This window comes from Schistocerca serialis, chromosome 8 (assembly GCF_023864345.2).
Source record: "Schistocerca serialis cubense isolate TAMUIC-IGC-003099 chromosome 8, iqSchSeri2.2, whole genome shotgun sequence".
NCBI classification, from domain to species: domain Eukaryota; kingdom Metazoa; phylum Arthropoda; class Insecta; order Orthoptera; family Acrididae; genus Schistocerca; species Schistocerca serialis.
Genome location: NC_064645.1, coordinates 205,820,573 through 205,844,577, shown reverse-complemented (window position 1 = coordinate 205,844,577; position 24,005 = coordinate 205,820,573). Strand labels below are relative to the sequence as shown.

At 45.0% G+C, this 24,005-nt stretch overlaps 1 protein-coding gene and 1 non-coding gene across 2 annotated transcripts in view; both read left to right on the top strand.

Annotated features, from left to right (window-relative positions):
* The window catches only part of LOC126416918 (uncharacterized), a 333,588-nt gene that overhangs the window by 274,124 nt on the left and 35,459 nt on the right, over positions 1 to 24,005 (top strand). The gene's annotated exons all lie outside the window — the stretch shown is intronic.
* Trnat-ugu (transfer RNA threonine (anticodon UGU)) lies at positions 22,648 to 22,722 on the top strand. The gene has a single exon. It is a non-coding gene; the product is annotated as a tRNA-Thr (tRNA).

The window sequence follows — 24,005 nt, the reverse complement described above, 5'->3', positions numbered from 1 at the left end:
CCGGTGTCAATGTGTTCTTTTTTCCATTTCCAGGAGTGTATTTTGGCTTCATTGTGACGAAACAATCATCGCCTCCTCATATCAACTGTGCCACAATGCTCAAGACGCCATTCGATGTGACAAGCTGCAAAATGTAGTCGAAATCGCGTTACACATGTTATTCTTGCTCCTAGAAATGGTTCAAATGGCTCTGAGCACTATGGGACTTAACTGCTGAGGTCATCAGTCCCCTAGGACTTAGAACTTCTTAAACCTAACTAACCTAAGGACATCACACACATCTACGCCCGAGGCAGGATTCGAACCTGCTTCTTGCTCGTAAAACTGTATTAAATGCGATATGTGATCGTCGTTCCAGTCTAATGCTAGAGGCTGTTTATGTCAAATTACATCAATTAGATGAAAACAAGATTCTTGGCAGATGGTATTAAATAAATGCTAGGTACTGTTCTACATCGTCAGTGTTCGTAACATTTTCAGTTCAGACAAAGCGACCGACCGAGATGGACTCGTATTCCAAAGCAGTCAGGTCAAATCACCAATCAGCCATCCCAGTATAGATTTTTGCAGTTTTCTAAATGAATCGAGGCGAATGAGATTGTTCGTTTAAACTCCCACAGTTAGCATTTGGTCCCATCCTTGTAAATCTAAGGTTGAACGCCGTATGTCAATTGAGAGACTATTATGGATGCATCATGTTTGAAATCTTTGTTCACGCAAAATTCACAGTCATAGATTTTTATATTCGTACCTGATGATGGCCTAGAGCCAAAAACCGATTAGTTAAATAATTAACACTAGCTTAGTACCCGCTGCTTCGCTCGCATGGACTGTATGGTCTGCAGGGACTTTTTTGCTTTTGTTTAGTGGAATTTTTATGTTGTTCACAAACTGAAACACCTTCTAAGCTTTCGACACTAATTAAGGCCATCTAAGTATGGTCTTTTTCTGAAAGTCTGACCAAAAAGAGATTCTGTTAGCTGGAGTCCAAAGTTTTCTTAACGCCTTTTGCGTTCTTATGGAGATTTTTTCATATTAACTTTCACTCCCTAACAACTATTTCTTTGCATCTAACCGAGAAGTGAAATACCAATTTTCATAAATTTAGCTTTAAATTTTTTTTAATGTAACGAAATATTTTCTTAAAAATTTTTATCCCCTATTGCACTCACTTAGGTGTCGAATTTCCAGAAACACTGAAACCTCCAGAATCAGATTTTCATTTTGCAGCGGAGTGTGCGATGATATGAAACTTCCTGGCAGATTAAAACTGTGTGCCAGCCCGAGACTCGAACTCGGGACCTTTGCCTTTCGCGGGCAAGTGCTCTACCAACTGAGCTACCCAACCACGACTCAACCCCCTCCTCACAGCTTTACTTCCGCGGTACCTCGTCTCCTACCGTCCAAACTTTACAGAAGCTCTCCAGCGAAGATCACCTGCCCGCGAAAGGCAAAGGTCCCGAATTCGAGTCTCGGTCCGGCACACAGTTTTAATCTGCCAGGAAGTTTCACACTGAAACATGGTTTTTTTTCATTTCTAACCGAGAATTCAAATACCAGTTATCACAGATTTAGCCTTTAGTAATTATTTATTTTCAAACAAACTTGCACTCAGCATTTCAGCTCAATAGTGGTTGAATTTCTGAAACACGAATTTTTTGTTTTCTGACTGAGAAACGAATACCAGTTGTCGCAGTTTAGCTTCAAAATTCCCTTAATAGCGACATACTTTCAAAAAGCTTTTCACCCACTTTTTCACCCCTTTAGGAGTGGAATTTCGGACAATTCCTACTTAAAAGATACCTACAATATAAGATCCGCATCCTCGCTAAACGTCAAGTTTTTATCCTTGGCGGTTTGGGCTGAGCAATGATGAGTCAGTGAATTAGTGGAACACGTATTTTTTCTTCTCAAGCAGAGAATCCAAACACCAATTTTCAAAGATTTAGCTTTATAACTTCTTTCGCAATGAAATATTTTCATAAAACGTTTGACCCCCATTTCACCCCCAGAGTGGTTGAATTTACGAAAGCAGTGAAACACCTATTTCTTTTATTTGTAACCGAGAAGTCAAACACCAATGTTTATAGAGGTAGCTTTAAAAATACTTTAGTAGTTCTTTAATAATGTCATATTTTCAAAAAAACCTTTCACCCACTATTTCACCCCCACAGCATTAAATTTCCAAAAACTCTAAAACACGTATTTCTTTATTTCTGACCAAGAAATCAAATACCAATTTTCGTATAACTGGCTTCAAATCTGCCAAGCTAAATTAAAAAAAAAAAAAAAAACCTTCATCCCCTATTTCAACTCCTTTGGGTTGAAATTCCGCAAAATCCCTTCTGTATAAGGTCCATATTCCCCTAAATTTCAAGTTTTTATCTTAAGCGGTTTGGGATGGGGTGGTGATGAGTAAGTCAGTCAATTAAGACAAGGCCTTTGCAGGATATTACAAAACCAGCACCTAATTAATTGCCTGCCAGCTCTCATTTCTCTTATTTTACCACGACGGTCGATTCCCTCTCTATAGATGGAAGTCAAAAAAATATTTTCGTATTTCGACGAGAAAAGTAGTGACTGAAATTTCGTGAAAAGAAATCGCCATTATTTTATTAATTGCCACCCCAACTCGCTTATCATATTCTTGACACTCTCTCTCCTATTTCGCGACAATACAAAACCAACTGCATTCTTTGAACTTTATCAATGTCCTTCGTAAGTCATATCTGATATAGATCCCGTATCATGCAGGAATACGACGGGATATTGCAGTTTCTGCATTTTCTCTAGTGGAATTGTTGCATCTTCTAATTATTCTATGTGATATTTGCAGTTTAAGTGCTTCGTAATTGTAATCCATAGGTATGTAGTCGGATTGACGGCCTTTAAACAACTATGATTTATTGTGTAACCGAAATATAACGCAATTTTTTAGAAGCCATGTGGTGGACCTCCCATTTTTTATTGTTCAGGGTCACCAGCCACTTTTCGCACCATGCAGATGTCTTCTGTAAATCATCTTATAATTCATATTGATCTTTTAACGAGTTTTTTCTTTTTTTTTTGTCATCAGTCTACTGACTGGTTTGATGCGGCCCGCCACGAATTCCTTTCCTGTGCTAACCTCTTCATCTCAGAGTAGCACTTGCAATCTACGTCCTCAATTATTTGCTTGACGTATTCCAATCTCAGTCTTCCTCTACAGTTTTTGCCCTCTACAGCTCCCTATAGTACCATGGAAGTCATTCCCTCATGTCTTAACAGATGTCCTATAATCCTGTCCCTTCTGCTTGTCAGTGTTTACCACATATTCCTTTCCTCTGCGATTCTGCGTAGAACCTCCTCATTCCTTACCTTATCAGTCCACCTAACTTTTAACATTCTTCTATAGCACCACATCTCAAATACTTCGATAATCTTCTGTTCCGGTTTTCCCACAGTCCATGTTTCACTACCATACTATGCTGTACTCCAGACGTACATCCTCAGCAATTTCTTCCTCAAATTAAGGCCGGTATTTGATGTTAGTAGCCTTCTCTTGGGCAGAAATGCCTTTCTTGCCATACCGAGTCTGCTTTTGATGTCCTCCTTGCTCCGTCCGTCATTGGTTATTTTACTGCCTAGGTAGCAGAATTCCTTAACTTCATTGACTTCGTGACCATCAATCCTGATGTTAAGTTTCTCGCTGTTCTCATTTCTATTACTTCTCATTATCTTCGTCTTTCTCCGATTTACTCTCAAACCATACTGTGTACTCATTAGACTGTTCATTCCGTTCAGCAGATCATTTAATTCTTCTTCACTTTCACTCAGGATAGCAATGTCATCAGCGAATCGTATCATTGATATCCTTTCACCTTGTATTTTAATTCCACTCCTGAACCTTTCTTTTATTTCCATCATTGCTTCCTCGATGTACAGATTGAAGAGTAGGGGCGAAAGGATACAGCCTTGTCTTACACCCTTCTTAATACGAGCACTTCGTTCTTGATCGTCCACCCTTATTATTCCCTCTTGGTTGTTTACATATTGTATATGACTCGTCTCTCCCTATAGCTTACCTCTACTTTTTTCAGAATCTCGAACAGCTTGCACCATTTTATATTGTCGAACGCTTTTTCCAGGTCGACAAATCCTATGAAAGTGTCTTGATTTTTCTTTAGCCTTGCTTCCATTATTAGCCGTAACGTCAGAATTGCCTCTCTCGTCCCTTTACTTTTCCTAAAGCCAAACTGATCGTCACCTAGCGCATTCTCAATTTTCCTTTCCATTCTTCTGTATATTATTCTTGTAAGCAGATTTGATGTATGAGCTGTTAAGCTGATTGTGCGATAATTCTCGCACTTGTCAGCTCTTGCCGTCTTCGGGATTGTGTGGATATTGCTTTTCCGAAAGTCAGTTGGTATATCGCCAGACTCACATATTCTACACACCAACGTGAATAGTCGTTTTGTTGCCACTTCCCCCAATGATTTTAGAATTTCTGATGGAATGTTATCTATCCTTTCTGACTTATTTGACCGTAAGTCCTCCAAAGCTCTTTTATATTCCGATTCTAATACTGGATCCCCTATCTCTTCTAAATCGACTCCTGTTTCTTCTTCTATCACATCAGACAAATCTTCACCCTCATAGAGGTTTTCAATGCATTCCTTCCACCTATCTGCTCTCTCTCCTCTGCATTTAACAGTGGAATTCCCGTTGCACTCTTAATGTTACCACCGTTGCTTTTAATGTCACCAAAGGTTGTTTTGACTTTCCTGTATGCTGAGTCTGTCCTTCCGACAATCATATCTTTTTCGATGTCTTCACATTTTTCCTGCAGCCATTTCGTCTTAGCTTCCCTGCACTTCCTATTTATTTCATTCCTCAGCGACTTGTATTTCTGTATTCCTGATGTTCCCGGAACGTGTTTGTACTTCCTCCTTTCATCAATCAACTGAAGTATTTCTTCTGTTACCCATGGTTTCTTCACAGCTACCTTCTTTGTACCTATGTTTTCCTTCCTAACTTCTGTGATGGCCCTTTTTAGGAGATGTCCATTCCTCTTCAACTGTACTGCCTACTGCGCTATTTCTTATTGCTGTATCTATAGCGTTAGAGAACTTCAAACGTATCTCGTCATTCCTTAGTACTTCCGTATCCCACTTCTTTGCGGATTGATTCTTCCTGACTAATGTCTTGAACTTCAGCCTACTCTTCATCACTACTATATTGTGATCTGAGTCTCTATCTGCTCCTGGGCACGCCTTACAATCCAGTATCTGATTTCGGAATCTCTGTTTGACCACGATGTAATCTAATTGAAATCTTCCCGTATCTCCCGGCCTTTTCCCAGTATACCTCCTCCTCTTGTGATTCTTGAACAGGGTATTCGCTATTACTAGTTGAAACTTGTTACAGAACTCAATTAGTCTTTCTCCTCTTTCATTCCTTGTCCCAAGCCCATATTCTCCTGTAACCTTTTCTTCTACTCCTTCCCCTACAACTGCATTCCAGTCGCCCATGACTATTAGATTTTCGTCCCCCTTTACATACTACATTACCCTTTCAATATCCTCATACACTTTCTCTATCTGTTCATCTTCAGCTTGCGACGTCGGCATGTATACCTGAACTATCGTTGTCGGTATTGGTCTGCTGTCGATTCTGATTAGAACAACCCGGTCACTGAACTGTTCACAGTAACACAACCTCTGCCCTACCTTCCTATTCATAACGAATCCTACACCTGTTACACCATTTTCTGCTGCTGTTGATATTACCTGATACTCATCTGACCAGAAATCCTTGTCTTCCTTCCACTTCACTTCACTGACCCCTACTATATCTAGATTGAGCCTTTGCATTTCCCTTTTCAGATTTTCTAATTTCCCTACCACGTTCAAGCTTCTGACATTCCACGCCCCGACTCGTAGAACGTTATCCTTTCGTTGATTATTCAATCTTTTTCTCATGGTAACCTCCCCCTTGGCACTCCCCTCCTGGAGATCCGAATGGGGGACTATTCCGGAATCTTTTGCCAATGGAGAGATCATCATGACACTTCTTCAATTACAGGCCACATGTCCTGTGGATACACGTTACGTGTCTTTAATGCAGTGGTTTCCATTGCCTTCTGCATCCTCATGTCGTTGATCATTGCTGATTCTTCCGCCTTTAGGGGCAATTTCCCACCCCTAGGACAAGAGAGTGCCCTGAACCTCTATCCGCTCCTCCGCCCTCTTTGACAAGGCCGTTGGCAGAATGAAGCTGACTTCTTATGCCGGAAGTCTTCGGCCGCCAATGCTGATTATTTATCAAAATTTAGGCAGTGGCGGGGATCGAACCCGGGACCGAAGACGTTTTGACTATTAATCAAAGACGCTACCCCTAGACCACGGGTACTGGACCGTAAACGGCAACATCGCCTGCGAGCAGGTTAAGAAGACTGCTGAGGTTGTCTCCTAAATCGTTTATGTACATTGTGGCTCAAGAGGAATGATCGGTGTTCAGGGATGTGACAGGAATATTCATTTGAAGCAGATAATTTCATAAGGACATACGCCGTTTTCGGAATGGTTTCCGAATACAAGAAATTTAATTTACATTTGTTTTTTGGCTAGTGGAGCGCACGTATGTGTTTTACATATCCAACATTTTTGAGGTTTTGTTTATTTCCTACCACGTGAATTAACGCCACTCAGAATAGAGATGTGAGTTGCTAATAACACTAACGCAAGAAACACATGTGGCCAGAATCTAGATAAATCTCTGCACTTTACAGTGTTACAGATGAAACTGATTCTTAATCATAGTGTACGGCAGCTGTAGCGTTCATCCAGAAAAGGCAACCTCCCCCACCACGATCGCTGCTTGCTTCACATTTTACAGACAGAGTAAACCTCCCCAGCTTTTCCTGTCCAGATCTCTTACGTGAGCAGACAGAATAACTCGACTGAGATCATGTTTACATAGTGTAGTTATTTTCAGTTTATTAAATGAGCACCTATTTGCCCACAACCTTCTGATTGGTATTTTTAATATGTTGCTCATGACAATCCATCTAACCACTGTACAAAAATTAGGGATTACACGATTTTCTGCCCTCAATCCGAGTTCTTTTTTTTGGGGTTCGTTAACTATTTTATCTGCAGATTTGTCAGAAACACTCTGGAAAGTTTTTAAAGTCGTTGAAGGAGAGATTGTGCAGAGAAATAGCTGTTAAGAAAAAACAATCTGGTACGTTGCGACGTTTACGAGCTATTTGGCATTGAAGTTAGTCAATCAGGCTGTTGCACGCGCTCGCTACATGTCTAATTTCTTTCTTACAAATTATTTCTCAGCACAACCTCCCCTTATAAGCCTTTAAGACTGTTTCCGACCACTCTGTATAATTCAGCGGATTACATCTATTTCTGTTTTGTGAACTGGTGAGACCTCTGCAAATTTCAGGTCTTTAGGTACGGATCTTCCGCCGAGCGAGCTGTTGTAAGGAATTGCGAAAAAAAAGAGCTATTTCATCAGCATACTCCGAAACAAACCGATTGTTATAAGTGTTGAAGTCCTCTTATACGAATTCTTTATTTGCCAAGTTCGCAATTGTTGGCTAGTTTCGGCAAATTTGAACTGCCATATTGAAATCACTTTAGTACAAGCAGTAGCCCCTAGAGTGACCATTATAGGTCGACACTTTGTCAATTATTATCGATTCTGACAAAGCGTTTATCTAAAATGGTCACCGTAGGCGTTGCTGCTTGCACTAATGTGAATGCTAGTTCAGACTCGCCGAAATTAGTCCACACTGTACAAACAATCGCGATCTTCGTAAATGAAATGCTTGTATAAGAAGACTTCAACATTCACAGTCACAGATCGCCTCAGGAAAGACTGACTATGTCAGGTACTCAGATTCGTTATACTGTCTGGACCGGAAGACACGCAATTTGTCTTCAATAGGGGACAAACTGCTTGTGTGTAGATGGCCTACGACACCAGACTGAGCATCTCGAGACCACGCACGAGCCCTGCCGCGCAACTTGTATAGCCTTCCAGAAACTAACAACGGCACGCGTAATCGATAGCCTGTAATACAAAGACTCGTAGAACACATTGAACTTTAGTCACGGTGCTGTAAGCTTTTAAGGTTTATTTGTTGCTGGTACAAGGCTAATCGGAGAGACGAGGGTTAGCGTGGAGATGCGAATAAACTAGACGCACGCTGCTGGAACACAAATGGCCTCACGGTAAAACGTAGCGTGAGAGGGTGCCCACGTGGTGGCTCAGTGAAGTGTCATCCGAAGATGAATGCTGGCCTCAGATGACGGCTCCATTTGGCAACCGTCAGCGAGATTGCCGCCACGCGGTGGCGCTGCCAAGGTCAGCACGCCGATTAGCGCTTAGGCCGAGTGCGACACGCACACACACACACACACATACACACACATCACTCATCGTTTCGAGGAAGACGCACGCGTGGGACGAAGCACAACGAGCCGCAACGAGGACGTGGCCGTGGCGAGTTTCGTAACGTGGCTGCTGAAGGTGCATGCCAGGATTAACGGGCGTGGGAACTACAGTGCACTGAGAACGCTGCAAGGCGGAAAGTGGCATCTGCAGTGTCCTCTGACAGAAGGTATCACGGAAAGTCTGTAACACACCGTGTTATGAACCCTCTCAAGAACGCCTCGTGCAGTAACTAGCGCGTAGGCTGCCGCGCAAGGCCAGGAACAAAGCATGAGTCGAGAAGTAATTAATGCATATGAAAAAGGCGTCAGATTCATGACCTTTTGACGAGGAACAGATCGCTGTTCCATCCATAATTTGGACATTAGTTTTATTTCGAAGTATCTAAAGATTCAGCTGCGAATTACAGCAGTTAAATAACTACAGAAACCTTGTTATAATCGTTCCCTGCATACAGAAGAACCGAAATCTGTAAACAGTTATCGGTTGCCGTCATTTTGAGGGGAGTTAATAAATGGTCCTGAATGGCGACGGCCGTTAAAGCGATTCAAGTTTAAACGGAGCGTCTTATTCGTCTAGAGGCGCTCTCAAACACAAGGGCCAAGGCTTTACCAGGGGCCGGAGTGGCCGAGCGGTTATAGGCGCTACAGTCTGGAACCGAGCGACCGCTATGGTCGCAGGTTGGAATCCTGCCTCGGGCATGGATGTGTGTCATGTCCTTAGGTTAGTCAGCTTTAAGTAGTTCTAGGTTCTAGAAGACTAATGACCTCAGAAGATAAGTCCCATAGTGCTCAGAGCCATTTTTTGAAGCTTTTTTCATCAGTCTTCTGACTGGTGTGATGCAGTCCGCTACGAAATCCTCTTCTGTGCTGTATTCCTCGACAGTTCTTACCTTCTGCAGTTCCCTCTAGTTCCATGGAAGTTATTCCGCGGTGCCTTAACAGATGTTCTACTACCATGTTCCTTGTTCTTGTCAGTGTTTTCCATGTACACCTTTTCTCACCGATTCTGCGGAGAACCTCCTCATTCCTTACGTTACCAGTCCACCAGATTTTCGACATTCTTATCTAGCACTACATCTCAAATGCTTCGACTCTTTTCTTCTTCGGTTTTCCCGCGATCCATATTTCACTACCACACAATGCTTGCTCCAAATGTATATTCTCAGAAATATCTTCCTCAAAGTAAGGCTTATACTTAATACTAGTAGACTTCTCTCGGCCAGGAATGGCATTTTTGCCAGTTCTAGTCTGCTTTCTACACTACTGGTCATTAAAATCGCTACACCAAGAAGTAATGCAGATGATAAACGGGAATTCATTGGACAAATATATTATACTAGAACTGACATGTGATTACATTTTCCCTCAATTTGGGTGCATAGATCCTGAGAAATCAGTACCCAGTACCTCTGGCGTAAAAACGGCCTTGATACGCCTGGGCATTGAGTCAAATAGAGCTTGGATGGCGTGTACAGGTACAGCTGCCCATGCAGCTTCAACACGATACCACAGTTCATCTAAAGTAGTGACTGGCGTATTGTGACGAGCCAGTTGCTCAGCCACCATTGACCAAACGTTTTCAATTGGTGAGAGATCTGGAGAATGTGCTAGCCAGAGCAGCAGTCGAACATTTTCTTTATCCAGAAAGGCCCGTACAGGACCTGCAACATACGGTCGTGCATTATCCTGCTGAAATGTAGGGTGTCGCAGGGATAGAATGAAGGGTAGAGCCATGGGTCATAACATCTGAAATGTAAGGTCCACTGTTCAAAGTGCCGTCAATGCGAACAAGAGGTGACCGAGACGTGTAACCAATGGCGCCCCATACCGTCATGCCGGGCAACACGCCAGTATGGCGATGACGAATACACGCTTCCAATGTGCGTTCACCGCGATGTCACCAAACACGTATGCGACCATCATGATGCTGTAAACAGAACCTGGATTCATCCGAAAAAATGACGTTGGCCATTCGTACACCCAGGTTCGTCGTTGAGTACACCATCGCAGACAGTCCTGTCTGTGGTGCAGCGTCGAGGGTAACCGCAGCCATGGTCTCCGAGCTGATGGTCCATGCAGCTACAAACGTCGTCGAACTGTTCGTGAAGATGGTTGTTGTCTTGCAAACGCTACAATGCGACCTTTATCCAAGTCGGTAACGTGATGGTACGCATTTCTCCTCCTTACACGAGGCATCACAACATCGTTTCACCAGGCAACGACGGTCAACTGTTGTTTGTGTACGAGAAATCGGTTGGAAACTTTTACCCATGTCAGCACGTTGAAGGTGTCGCCACCGGCTCCAACCTTATGTGACTGCTCTGAAAAGCTATTCATTTGCATATCACAGCATCTTCTTCCTGTCGCTTAAATTTCGCGTCAGTAGCACGTCATCTTCGTGGTGTAGCAATTTTAATGGCCAGTAGTGTATGTTCTCTTTGCTCCCTCCGTCGTGTTATTTTGCTGTCCAGGTAGCCGAATTGCTTAACTTCATCTGCTATGTGGACCACAATTCTGATGTTAATTGCTCGCTGTTCCCGTATCTAGTACTTCTCATTACTTTTGTCCTTCTCAGATTTATTCCCTTGTTCTATACTCATTAGACCGTTCGTTCCATTCAACACACCCTATAACTCTTCTTCAATTTCATCAGCTCATCTTATAACTGATATCCCTTCACCGTGAATTTCAGTTCCACTCTTAAACCTTTCTTTTATTTCCGTCATTGCTTCTACGATGTACAGATTCAACAGTAGGGGCGAAAGACTATGTCCCTGTCTTACAGCCTTCTTGATTCGAGCACGAATGTAAGGCGCCGACCAGCTAATAAAAGCCCTGAGGATCGCCATTCTAGCCATTTCTGGAACGTTTTCTTGGAAGATCCAGCAGCTACCGTCTCGTCCGCGACCGCCTTCTGACTGTACGTACGCTTCGCCGTACGACTGTAAAGCTTAACGGTTCGTGGCTTCGGGTACAGTCTAATAACGATGCTCGGACCAGATCGCCGTTTCGGTCCATGCGGTAAGGCTCACTGATTTCTGTGATCCCAGTTTTATTGGCGAAACATAGTTTTCATGGCTGGGAATTCTCTCCCTAAAGTGTTCTCAGTTAAACCTGTGTAGCTATGGGTGAAGTCTATTTCTACATATAATTCTATGAATGTTTCTGTGTCAGTGGAGGCTGCCCCCGGTTCAGCATACGTTGTTGTCTGCTAATTTCAGTTGATGGTTTCTAAATCTTTTATTTGTTTTGTGTTTTTAACCATCTTAACCAGAGTTCATTCAAATCAATGGCTCCCTGCAAATAGGGTCGTAGTCCGTGCCTTCTCATGGTCTGAGACTGGTTAGAATAATAACTTGAGATCCCGATGACTTATCAATATTTATCTCATCTGCTTACTGAGGCAAACTCTTTTCATTCAGGGTGCCTGAGATACGAAATCTGTGACAGTCAGTTTAGATGTGATAGCGCAAGTGAACTCGCTATTTGTGAAAATTTCAGCACACAGATGGATAATCTGACTGAAACAGACTCGACACGGATTTTCAGACTGATGGCAATAAGCCAACGATTAGCATCGTAGAACTGCCTATTTCAAACACTGAAAAATCACTTTAGTATTTCTACCCAGCTCCTCTGAAGCTCACGGAATCATATATAATTTCCTGAGGAATCCAATCGTCGACACTTGCGGAGGTGCATTGTCTTGTGGATGTAGAACGGCTTGAAAGAGAGATACTTCTTCATCGTCATCGGCCACTAAACGCATTTTTTTTTTTAAATTTGTGGTAAGATATTATGAGACCGAACCGCTTCGGTCATCGTCCCTAAGCCTACACGCTACTTAGTCTAACTTAAACTAACTTACGCTGTGGACAACACACACATTCCCATGCCCGAGAGAGGACGCGAACTTCCAACGGGGGGTGCCGCGCAGACCTTGATAAGACGCCTTAGACCGCGCGGCTACCCCGCGTGGCACTAAAGGCATCGTCTTGTTGATGTAGCCATCCATCTGTCCCTCGCCACCTGTACCATTTGGCTACAGATGCTGTAGTTCATTTCGCTAATAACCCTTTCTGAGTTGGATCTTTCGGGTCTGCCTCTTGTTATCTTTTTTGTAAAGCTGTTATGTCGATTTAGGTGTCCAGTTATTTTGTTTATTTTTTTCTATATGTCATGTTAATCAACGTCCTTGCCTCTTTATTTTCTTAAAACACTTGTTCATTAGATTACCTTTCAGTTCAGGATGTTTTATTTGGCTCTTTTCGATATCCACACCTCTGTTGCCTCTAACGTTTTCTTATCTTGTTTCCCCAGACTCTACCATTCACAACCGTAGCTTAAAATGCACTAACTAACTGTTTTTATTAATTCCTTTGTAGATTAGATTTTAAGCTGTTTGTTTTTTAATAAATTATTCTTAGCTCTGAATGCTTGTTTCGTCACGCCAGTTCTTCTTTTAATGTCCATTGAATTTCTGTTGTCATCCGTTATTGTACTTCTCGCGTATTAAAATTTATTTACTTCCATTAGCATTTTACTTTCAGTCCTAATGTTTACCCTTATTTGCCTGTTCGATTTATCTGTCACCATTATTTTAGTCCTGTTGGTGTTTATTCTAAGTTTGTAGTTATACAAGACACCAGGCAAAATTATTAACGTATAGTTCATGTCCTATTCAGATTTGCTAAGACTACTACATTGACAGCAAATCAGAAACGATGTATTTGTTTACCATTACTGCAGAGCCCTTCGGTGCTGCTCTTCGTTATTTCTATTGCACTTTCTATAAATAAATTAAATAAATAAGGAGAGCTCATTCAATAAAATTCTTCAGGGTATCAGACCGCATCGTCATAATTTTAAATTGCGCCAACGTTTCGGCCAGCGTTGCAGCTAGCCTTCATCAGGGCCTTACGTTAACGTAAGGCCCTGATGAAGGCTAGCTGCAACGCTGGCCGAAACGTTGGCGCAATTTAAAATTATGACGATGCGGTCTGATACCCTGAAGAATTTTATTGAAGAAGACAACGGCCGCGGAAGCCTACGCTTACAAGGAGAGCTCAGCTTATCCTAGCCTCTTTCTTAGTGTTACTGGTATCTACTTCTATACTCTGGTGTCTGTACAGATTAAGAATCAGTCTTCCATCTCTCCACTCTATTCTGATATTATTCAATAACACAAACAGCGTCTTGCAGTCTCCTGTATCAGAGTTTCCCAAACTGTATTCCACGGAACACAGGTGAAGTGATAAGAAATCCGCGAAAAAATGTTAATAAGACGACTTCTTATAAAAACACGTTTTCTTACTTCAAAAATGTTTTATGATTTTTATGTTATTAATTATGTTTTAAAATTTAAGTAATCACTGAATAAAAAAGTTTTCTGGTTTTTAAAGAACTTATTAAACAAGGTGTTCCATCAAAATAGAACGATCCTTAAATTATTCTTTTTTTTCCCTTATTGAATTTCGATTCCCCCTGAAGGGGGCAGGCTGGCAGCAGCTTAGTACGCCGCTCATCAGCCTACAGAATTTTTAAAAACATAAAAAGACAATAAACAATAAAAGCAGGCGATAAAAACGGTGACTTAAATTGTAAAATGGCGGAAAGTGGTGGAAGTTAAAACATAAAATAAAGGGCTGGCGATGCTAATTAAATACACAGTAAGGAGCCAGGTAAAATAGTATACAGACAATTAAAAAACCACGGCGAAAGTCTGGTTTCTGTTCGCAAGAGATATAAAAAATCACACCCAGCGACAATATGATTGCTGTTCACATTACTTTGGGAAAAGACACGCAACACTTAACACTCACTTAAAACACAACACTAAAAAGTTGGCACGAAGATGGCACACCACTGCCAAGGGCAGATGGAGGGGGGGGGGGGGGACACACAGACAGATGAGGGGAAAAAAGGGGGAGGAGAGAAGAAAGTGAAGTGGGGGGGCGATGGAGGGAGAGGACTCAGAAGGGGGGGGGACAGGGCTGATGCAAAAGGGAGTGGAGAAAGGCAGAGGAGGGGAATGCAAAAGGACTCTGGGGAGAGGAGGGAGTCAGAGTGTAGGCTGGGAAGAGGGAAAAAAACAGGATGGGAGGGGGGAAGGGAAAAGGGAGCCCAGGGAAAGGACAGAGGAAGGGAATAGGAGGTGAGGGTCAGAGTTGATAGGAGGGATAAATGGAGGGAGAGAGGGCATCATCTGGGAGGGGGAAGTCGATGGAAGTGACCTTGGGAAAGGAGATGAAGGGTGTAGAGGTGGAGGGAAGGAGGGACACAACAGTGAATACGAGGTAGAGGGTGGGGATTGGAGAGGAGAGGAGCAACCAGGGGATGAGGGGGATCAGGTCGGCGGGAGGTTTAGAGGACATGAATATGTTAGAGAAAAAGGAGGAGATGGGAGAAATGAATCAGGTCACAGATGATCTGCGTGAGGGGACGGGAGACATATACAGAAAGCGGCTTGGAGTGCATAGCACTCGAGGATCTGGAGGGACTATAGAATTTGGGGGGTGGGGGGCTGAGATCCAGGCGGGACTGGCATAACAGAGGATGAGACGGATTAAGGATTTGTGGGTGTGAAGGATGGTAAATGGGTCAACTCCCATGTCCAGCCAGAGAGGAGTTTGAAATGGCTCTGAGCACTATGGGACTTAACATCTATGGTCATCAGTCCCCTAGAACTTAGAACTACTTAAACCTAACTAACCTAAGGACAGCACACAACACCCAGCCATCACGAGGTAGAGAAAATCCCTGACCCCGCCGGGAATCGAACCCGGGAACCCGGGCGTGGGAAGCGAGAACGCTACCGCACGACCATGAGATGCGGGCAGAGAGGAGTTTGAGGAGTCGGAGACAGTTGTATGCTTTGGATTGGATAGGCCGGAGATGAGAGATCCAGGTGAGGTAAAATCCTTAAAGTGTTCCAACAGAGAATAACGTTTGCGAGCCCTGCTCTAGATCAAAGAATGCGGCGTACTTTTTACTGTTCATCTGAATTATTCTTTCTAAGATCATTTGTAGGACTGTTATAGATCCCCACGTTCTTTTTCCTTTTGAAAACCGAAACCAGTCTTCTCCTTAATGTTAGTTAATTTGAGCTTTTAGTCTTCTGATAATAGTATTGAGTAGAAATACACTGAGGTGACAAAAGCCATGTGATAGCGACATGCACACCCACAGATGGCGGTAGTATCGCGTACACGAGGTATTAAAAGGCAGTGCATTGGCGGAGCTGACATTTGCACTCATGTGATTCATGTGGAAAGGTTTCCGACGTTATTATGGCCGCGCGATGGGAATTAACAGACTTTGATTGCGGAATGGTAGTTGGAGCTAGAGCGTGGTATATTCGATTTCGGAAATCGTTAGGAAATTCAATAACCCGAGATCCACAGTGTCAAAGGTGTGCTCAGAATACCATATTTCAGGTATTATCTGTCACCACGGGTCAACTCGGTGGCCAAAGGCCTTCACTTAACGACCGAGAGAAGCGGCGTTTGCGTAGAGCTGTCAGTGCTAACAGACAAGCAACACTGTGTGGAATAACCACAGAAATCAATCTGGGAAGTACAATGAACGTATCCGTTAGCATAGTGCTGCGAAATTTGACGCTAATGGGCTATGGCGGCAGACGACCGCCGCCAGTACCTTGCTAAGAGCATGATACCGGCTACAGCGCCTCTGCTCGACATGTGACCGTATCGGTTGGGCCCTAGACGACTGGGAAATCGTGGCATGGTCAATTGAGTACAGATTTCAATTGGTAAGAGCTTATGGAAGGGTTCAAGTGTCTGAAAGAGCAGAATTTGCAAACGCTTGAAAAATAGACGCAAACTATTCCATGAAAGCCTAGTTTGTAAGTTTCAAGAATCAATTTTAAGCGATGAATCTAGGAATATACCACAGTTTCCTATATATCGCTCACATAGGGATCCCGAAGGCTGCATTGGGCCAATTACTTGGCACAAAGGCTGTTTAGCAATCATTCTTGCCGCATTCCGTACGTGAATGCAACGGGAAGGCACCCTAACATCTGGTACAACGTGGAGTACCCTCTGCCATGCACCACACAGTAATTTGCAGAGTACAGATGTAGATCTAGTTGTAGAACAGGAGTAATGGAAACCAGGGCGCTCTTTCTCTATGGCGCATAGATTGGAAATGCGTCTAGTTCACACAATAAAATTGAGAATAGGATAAAGCCGAATTCACACGGGACAGCAGCTAACTTTGACGTGGGCGCTGACGAGACATCCGACCTGACGAGAGATAGCGCCATCTTTACACGGAACCAGCTGTTCAATGTGATTTACGCTCTCAGTGCTCTCCAGCGGCGGTTATCGGCGTTGACTCGCAAACCACACAGTTTACTTACGAAAACGGACGCACGTAAAATACGAAAATGAACGTGCGTAAAATAGCTGCGTTAACTCTGTTACCGCTTGTCGAGGAACAGCGGAGAAAATCGTGAATCTGATTCTCAACTTTTCGATTGCTTTACTAATCAATTCCTGATAGAGGAATATTACCTAATTCTGTACAGCGATTTGAGTGAAGACAGACGTTGATTGTGGATATTGTATCAAAGACACAATCCCTTTGACTTTTCAGAGATGTCACTAAACCCGCCAAAAGATGAAAACAACCGTGCATGAGCGGTGTCTATTAGACAGAGGTGGTCCGACAGCCGATTAGCTCCAGTCATTTCACCATGGAGGAGGCACCATCATTGTTGTTCGGACATGGAGGAGATACAGAGGGACAGAAACTGTCGATGACATGCCTCGCTCACGCCGCCCAAGGGCTACTACTGCAGTGGATGACCGATACCTACTGATTGTGGCTCGGAGGAACCCTGACAGCAACGCCACCATGTTGAATAATGCTTTTCGTGCAACCACAGGACGTCACGTTACAACTCAAACTGTGCGTAATAGGCTGCATGATGCGCAACTTCACTCCAGACGTCCGTGGCGAGGTCCATCTTTGCAACCACGACACCATGCAGAGCGGTACAGATGGGCCCAACAACATGCAGAATGGACCGCTCAGTATTGGTATCACAGTCTCTTCACCGTTGAGTGTTGCATATGCTTTCAACCAGACAATCGTCAGAGACGTGTTTGGAGGCAATCCGGTCAGGCTGAAAGCCTTAGACACACAGCGCAGAGAGTGCAAGAAAGTGGAGGTTCCCTGCTGTTTTTGGGTGGCATTAGGTGGGGCCAACGTACGCCGCTGGTGGTCATAGAAGGCGCCGTAACGGGAGTACGATACGTGAACGCCATCTTCTCACCAATAGTGCAATCATATCAGCAGCATATTGGCGAGGCATTCGTCTTCACGGACGACAGTTCGCGCTACCATCGTGCACATCTTGTGATTGACGTCCTTCACGATAATGACATCGCTCGACTAGAGTGGCCAGCATGTTCTCCAGACATATACCCAATCGAACATGCCTGGGATAGATTGAAAAGGGCCGTTTATGGATGACGTGACCCACCAACCACTCTGAGAGATCTACGCCGAGCCGGCCGCAGTGGCCGAGCGGTTCTAGGCGCTTCAGTCTGGAACCGCGCGATCACTACGGTCGCAGGTTCGAATCCTGCCTCGGGCATGGATGTGTGTGATGTCCTTAGGTTAGTTAGGTTTAAGTAGTTCTAAGTTCTAGGGGACTGATGACCTCAGATGTTAAGTCCCATAGTGCCCATAGCCATCTACGCCGAGTCATCTTTGAGGAGTGGGCCAATCTGGACCAACAGTGCCTTGATGAACTTGTGGATAGTATGCCACGACGAGTACAGGCATGCATCAATGCAAGAGGACGTGCTACTGGGTATCAGAGGTACCGGCGTTAAAGGTCTCGCTGTATGGTGGCACAACATGCAATGTGTGATTTTCAGGAGAAATAAAGAGGATGGAAATGATGTTTATGTTGATCTCTGTTCCAATTTTCTGTACAGGTTCCGGAACTCTCGAAACCGAGGTGTTGAAAAACTCTTTTTGATGTGTATAGTTGAAGTATAGACTCAAATGTCAGTCTGCGCATGCATGCTGTCCATATTCTCGACGTTGCATTGATTACCGACAGTTTAAAAGAATGTACTTACTCAAATAGATTTCAAGATCGAGATCACTTTCCTAATTTCATTCGACTGGTAGAGACGAGCTTTTCAAAACAGCTCACCACAGTTCATCATCATTGAAAAAGATATTTACCAGTAAGATACGAACACGAGCGAATCCATTAATCCAGAAGTAGGTAATATATATATATATATATATATATATATATATATATATATATGTGTGTGTGTGTGTGTGTGTGTGTGTGTGTAACTTGTGCTTTCTTTCACACGTAGACTGGTAGCCTCGTTCAGATGTCTGGGCGCTGGGGACACATTCCAGACGTTGGCCTTTGCAACAAGAAGTAAGTTCGTTTAAGTAGTGCCAAAAATCAGGGACTGCCTTCTCAACGTTACTAAACAAGTTCAAATGGTTCAAATGGCTCTGAGCACTATGGGACTCAACTGCTGAGGTCATTAGTCCCCTAGAACTTAGAACTAGTTAAACCTAACTAACCTAAGGACATCACAAACATCCATGCCCGAGGCAGGATTCGAACCTGCGACCGTAGCGGTCTTGCGGTTCCAGACTGCAGCGCCTTTAACCGCACGGCCACTTCGGCCGGCCGCTAAACAAGTAATGCGCTGCGTGGTCGCGTATCTGTGTCACAGAATTCGTTTTTACTCTCGGAAAATATACATCCGGGAAGAGGAGCGATTGTGTAGTGATCTGTTCGGCAGTCATGTTTGTGAGGAAAGCCAACCTCTGGCGCGCCAAAAGCCAAACGAAGTGAATTTGATGTAGACGAGAGTGAAACACCTCCTTCCCGTTAACCGCTATGTAGGAAGCGAATTGAATGTCCGTATCAAGAGTGGCGGCGCTCACAATGTCCCACACGATACACCACTCTATATGGGAGTATTTCCTTTCAACCACGATCGGCGCCTACTCCGTTGCAGGTTGTTGTGCATCGCACTCGGCGATGCCAAACGTGTGGGCAATTGCGCAGTTCAAGGAAGAATTGGCCAGTATCGCAGAAAGAACCACCCATACTAAGAAAGGATGACAAAGCTGCCAACAGGCGGCAGCCAGTGATGGCTGGATCCGAAGCGCCTGTGCAGCATGACGAATACGCGACGCCAAATAGACTTTGGCATATCTCATCAGTTGAAAAAACACCTAGAGTCCTAAGACAGTCATCCGTTATTCCCGCTCTGATCTAATGGAGGCCTGCAGTTGATGCTATCGAGAGCTGTAGTTTAGTTGTGAAATCAATGCCCAAGTAACGTATCGTGTCATCCACTCGTAAGGGGGGGTAACATCTCCATCGGGCAGTCCGTTACCTACAGACAGAGCATGCGATATTTGGACGTTGAGACTATTGCCTGTTGCTGTGACGAAGGTCACTACCCGTGCCAGTGGTGCTCGGATATCATCGCCGTCATGAATTTACACTAGATCGTCGGCATAGGCAATGCAGCAAAAGTGTGTCTGCCAAATTTCATCTGCGTCAGGTGTCTATGGTGGCCACAAGGCAGCGGTTCCAAAGCGAAGGTGTACAATGTCGCTGAGAAAGTTTAGCCTCCTCTCACCGATCAGGACCAGCGGTGTTGGACAGCCGTTCTACAACGCCCTAGAAGTAGCGCCACAAAGAAGACGCATCACTACCTCACGATTGTTTCTGGATACTTGAATTGCAGTAGTACCACCGTCAAAAATGCGTGGTCAACTCTATTAAATACCTGGCTGATGTCGAGGGAAGGCAAGACCCCAGGCATTTGGGGAACTTGACAAGTACCTCATGTCGCGATACCGACAGAGGTCAGCGCGGATGTGAAATGACATAACGGATGGTCCGCTTGATACACACCGCAGGCGGTCGAGTGAAAATCTTCATTTCACTGTCGAGTAAGGTCAAGGGGCGATAACTGCAGATCCTGGATCCTCCTCGTGGTTTATGTATGGGTACAATCATTCCTACAAGGAAGGCTACATGGAGCTGCACTGTTGGAGATAGTAGATCGCGGCAGATATCCGCCCAGGCAGGGGACAGTAGTTGCTGGAAAACAAAGTAGAAGAGAGGGGGGCGACTTATGGGCGACTGCTGTCTGTATCTCTTCAAGGACCTCTGCTCCTTTACATCTACAATCAAATCCTTTGCCGCAGCTAGGGGTATCGTGCTAAAAGTGAGCTGAGAGGCCTCCGCAATCACCTCTGTGTGTGTGTGGCGGGGGGGGGGGGGGGGGGGGGGGAGGGGGGGACGATGCTCCAAGTACAGCCAAGTATTGTGGGCGTTTCTTGTATCGTACTGTCTAGGAGTCATCCATCACCCATCGTGACAATGTGGATCAAGGCGCATCGCTGAAGCGTGGATAGTCTCTCCTGTCTTGAGTGCAGCCTCTGAGGGTGGCATCCTATGAGGATAGTGATCTGGACCTTGGCGTTTACTGTGCAGACGAAAGCGTCAGTGTGTAACAATACAACAGAAAGCTGTAATAGAAGCCCCTGGAGAAGCTTGGTGCAGAGTAACCATCACGAAAGGGCAGAGTGCTAGTGCCGCGCAGGCGAGTGCAGGAGTTCCACGTGTCCTCTATGAGCCGCCGACGTTCTGGAGAAGCGAGGTGGACCACATGCAACTTTCATGGATCACGGCTTTGCCGTACACTCTAATGGCCGTGGCTGATGGCACAGGTATAGGCCGCATGGTCGGAAAACGCTAAGTGCCACACTGCAGCAGCTCTTATCCCCCTGACTGTGCAGTACGAGATGTAAACCCGATCAATGCGGCTAGATAAATGGCTAGTATAGTGTGTCAATCCAGACCGATCGCCTTAAACGTTCTCTTATGAGTCAGAAGTTTGAGGTCAATAACAACTGTGGTAAATTCTGCGGACAGAGCGTAATGCAGTAACTAGCCCTTGGGCGCTTGGGTGCAGTTGAAATCTCCTTCCAGTAAAAAGGCATCCTACCATCCCATATGGAGGGATATCACTACATTTGTGAACAAGGTAAATCGTTCATAACGCCGATCCGATCCGGACGGAGCATAGATGTTTATGAGTCTAACTCCTTGGATAGTATGAGCTGTACCTCTGGCGTGAGGGAGATACTCGACGTCTTCGGCAAGTATAGCTTCTTGGAGGAGAACCGCCACTCGCTACATTTAGCAGACGTATGTGAGATAATAAATCGTGTATCTGAGCGATCCTGTGAAATCTTCGACAGTCACCGACATTCACGTCCTGAAGAAGTGCAATGCCAACGTCTTCTGCATTGATCATGTCTTGAAATATGGCCAGTTGGCGTGCACGTATGTTACTGATATTAACTGTTGTTAGGCGGTAAGTTTTACAATACAGCGTTTGCGGTTGCCAGAGGTGGTCCCATACTCGTTATAGCTGCCGATGCCGCTTCGGTCACTGTGATATATCCGAGGGGGCACCAACGCCCTCGGAGCCCACGGCGTGTTCTGATTCCTCCTCGATGTCGTCCATCTAAGAGTCCGATATGACACTTGGTTGCCACATCTTATAAGTAGAAGGTTGACCGTCGGCGCCAGGCGCAGGAAGTGTAGCCGCTGCGAAATTGTGGCATTGTGTCATCCGGTGACGGGTCCTCCTCCTCTTCGTGCATTCAAAGAAGGCAATCGGCAGATGGCGTAGGGCGCTACTTCTGTCGTTTTCGCAGAGAGCGCTGCTTGCGCACAAGTTGTGCAGTGTCGGAATGCGTGCGGCAGCCATCCGACGCTGCCCTCTTAATGGAGGAAGGCAGAAGTCGGTACAACTCCTGATTCGGCATGCATCTTCGCAGGAAGGTCAGCCTGTGGGTGCGAGTGGTCGCTTCCCTTGGGTAGTTCGGCTGGAGACAACGTAGAGGGATATGAATATGGTATCTGTTCTTTGGGATATGTAGTTAAGGCTAACCGGCCATTGACCTTCTTCTTCTGTGCTGGATGCACACGCATTGCCCGAACTCTTACGGGACTCAGTAAGATTGCCTGCCGCGTATTATTAGTGTAATGGGCAGGAGCACTACGAATGTAGTGTGTAGAAATTAAGTTGGGAATGTGGGTCTCACGGGGAGCGTGCAAGGGATATAGCTCTGCAGTCGCGCTATCCTCTGTGCCCTCGGTGGCTCAGATGGATAGAGCGTCTGCCATGTAAGCAGGAGATCCCGGGTTCGAGTCCCGGTCGGGGCACACATTTTCAACTGTTCCCGTTGATCTGTATCAACACCTGTGGAAAGCTTATGGTCTTTATTTAATTATTATTTCAACGTAGAAGGAGGTGTGCGGCGCTGTCGTCGACCATCGATGACGGCAGGATGTGTCGATCCTGGGCAAGAATATCTGCCGCTTTCGTATCCGCTGCGTAGGTTAGGCGGCATGTATTGGGCGTCGCAGGGGTTGCAACGTCGCCGACCGGTCTCTGAAGCTGCCTGCGTTGGACACTTGCCGATCGGACATCGCCCTTCCTGGCCGCAACCGGCACAGGTACGCGGCTGTCAATGTCAAATGTGTGTGAAATCTTATGGGACTTAACTGCCAAGGTCATCAGTCCCTACGCTTACACACTACTTAACCTAAATTATCCTAAGGACAAACACACACACCCATGCCCGAGGGAGGACTCGAACCTCCGCCGGGACCAGCCGCACAGCCCATGATTGCAGCGCCCCTGACCGCTCGGCTAATCCCGCGCGGCACGCTGCTGCCCATCGTACATGACGATGGCCCTGGAGCCCCCGATAACTAAGTAGGTCGGCGCGTGCTTTGTCAGTTCACCCTTGATTTTCCGCACAACGTTTAAGACGTGATATGTCTCAGACGTTTGCACTTTTCAGCCAAGTGACGTATCACGTTACCATACGCTTTGAGTGCTGTCATCACAAAATCTGGTGGGACTCCGAAAAGGAGTTCGAAGACCGTCAGAGTGTGGAGGCAAAATCCAGCGTGGGCTATCGTGACGGCACTATGTGGCCGTCAGAGAATCTTAATTTGAGAACACTAGTGTGCCTGCGCTCATCTGTGCACATCCCTTCATTTATCAGTTTATTGATAAGAGGATCGCTATGATGACTTGTGGTGCAATTTGAAGATAGTCTCGAATAAAACGTTCTACATCTACATTTATACTTCGCAAGCCACCCAACGGCGTGTGGCGGAGGGCACTTTACGTGCCACTGTCATTACCTCCCTTTCCTGTTCCAGTCGCGTATGGTTCGCGGGAAAAACGACTGCCAGAAAGCTTCCGTGCGCGCTCTCTAATTTTACATTCGTGATCTCCTCGGAAGGTATAAGTAGGGGGAAGAAATATATTCGATACCTCATCCAGAAACGTACCCTCTAGAAACCTGGACAGCACGCTACACCGCGATGCAGAGCGCATCTCTTGCAGAGTCTGCCACTTGAGTTTGCTAAACATCTCCGTAACGCTATCACGCTTACCAAATAACCCTGTGACGAAACGTGCCGCTCTTCCT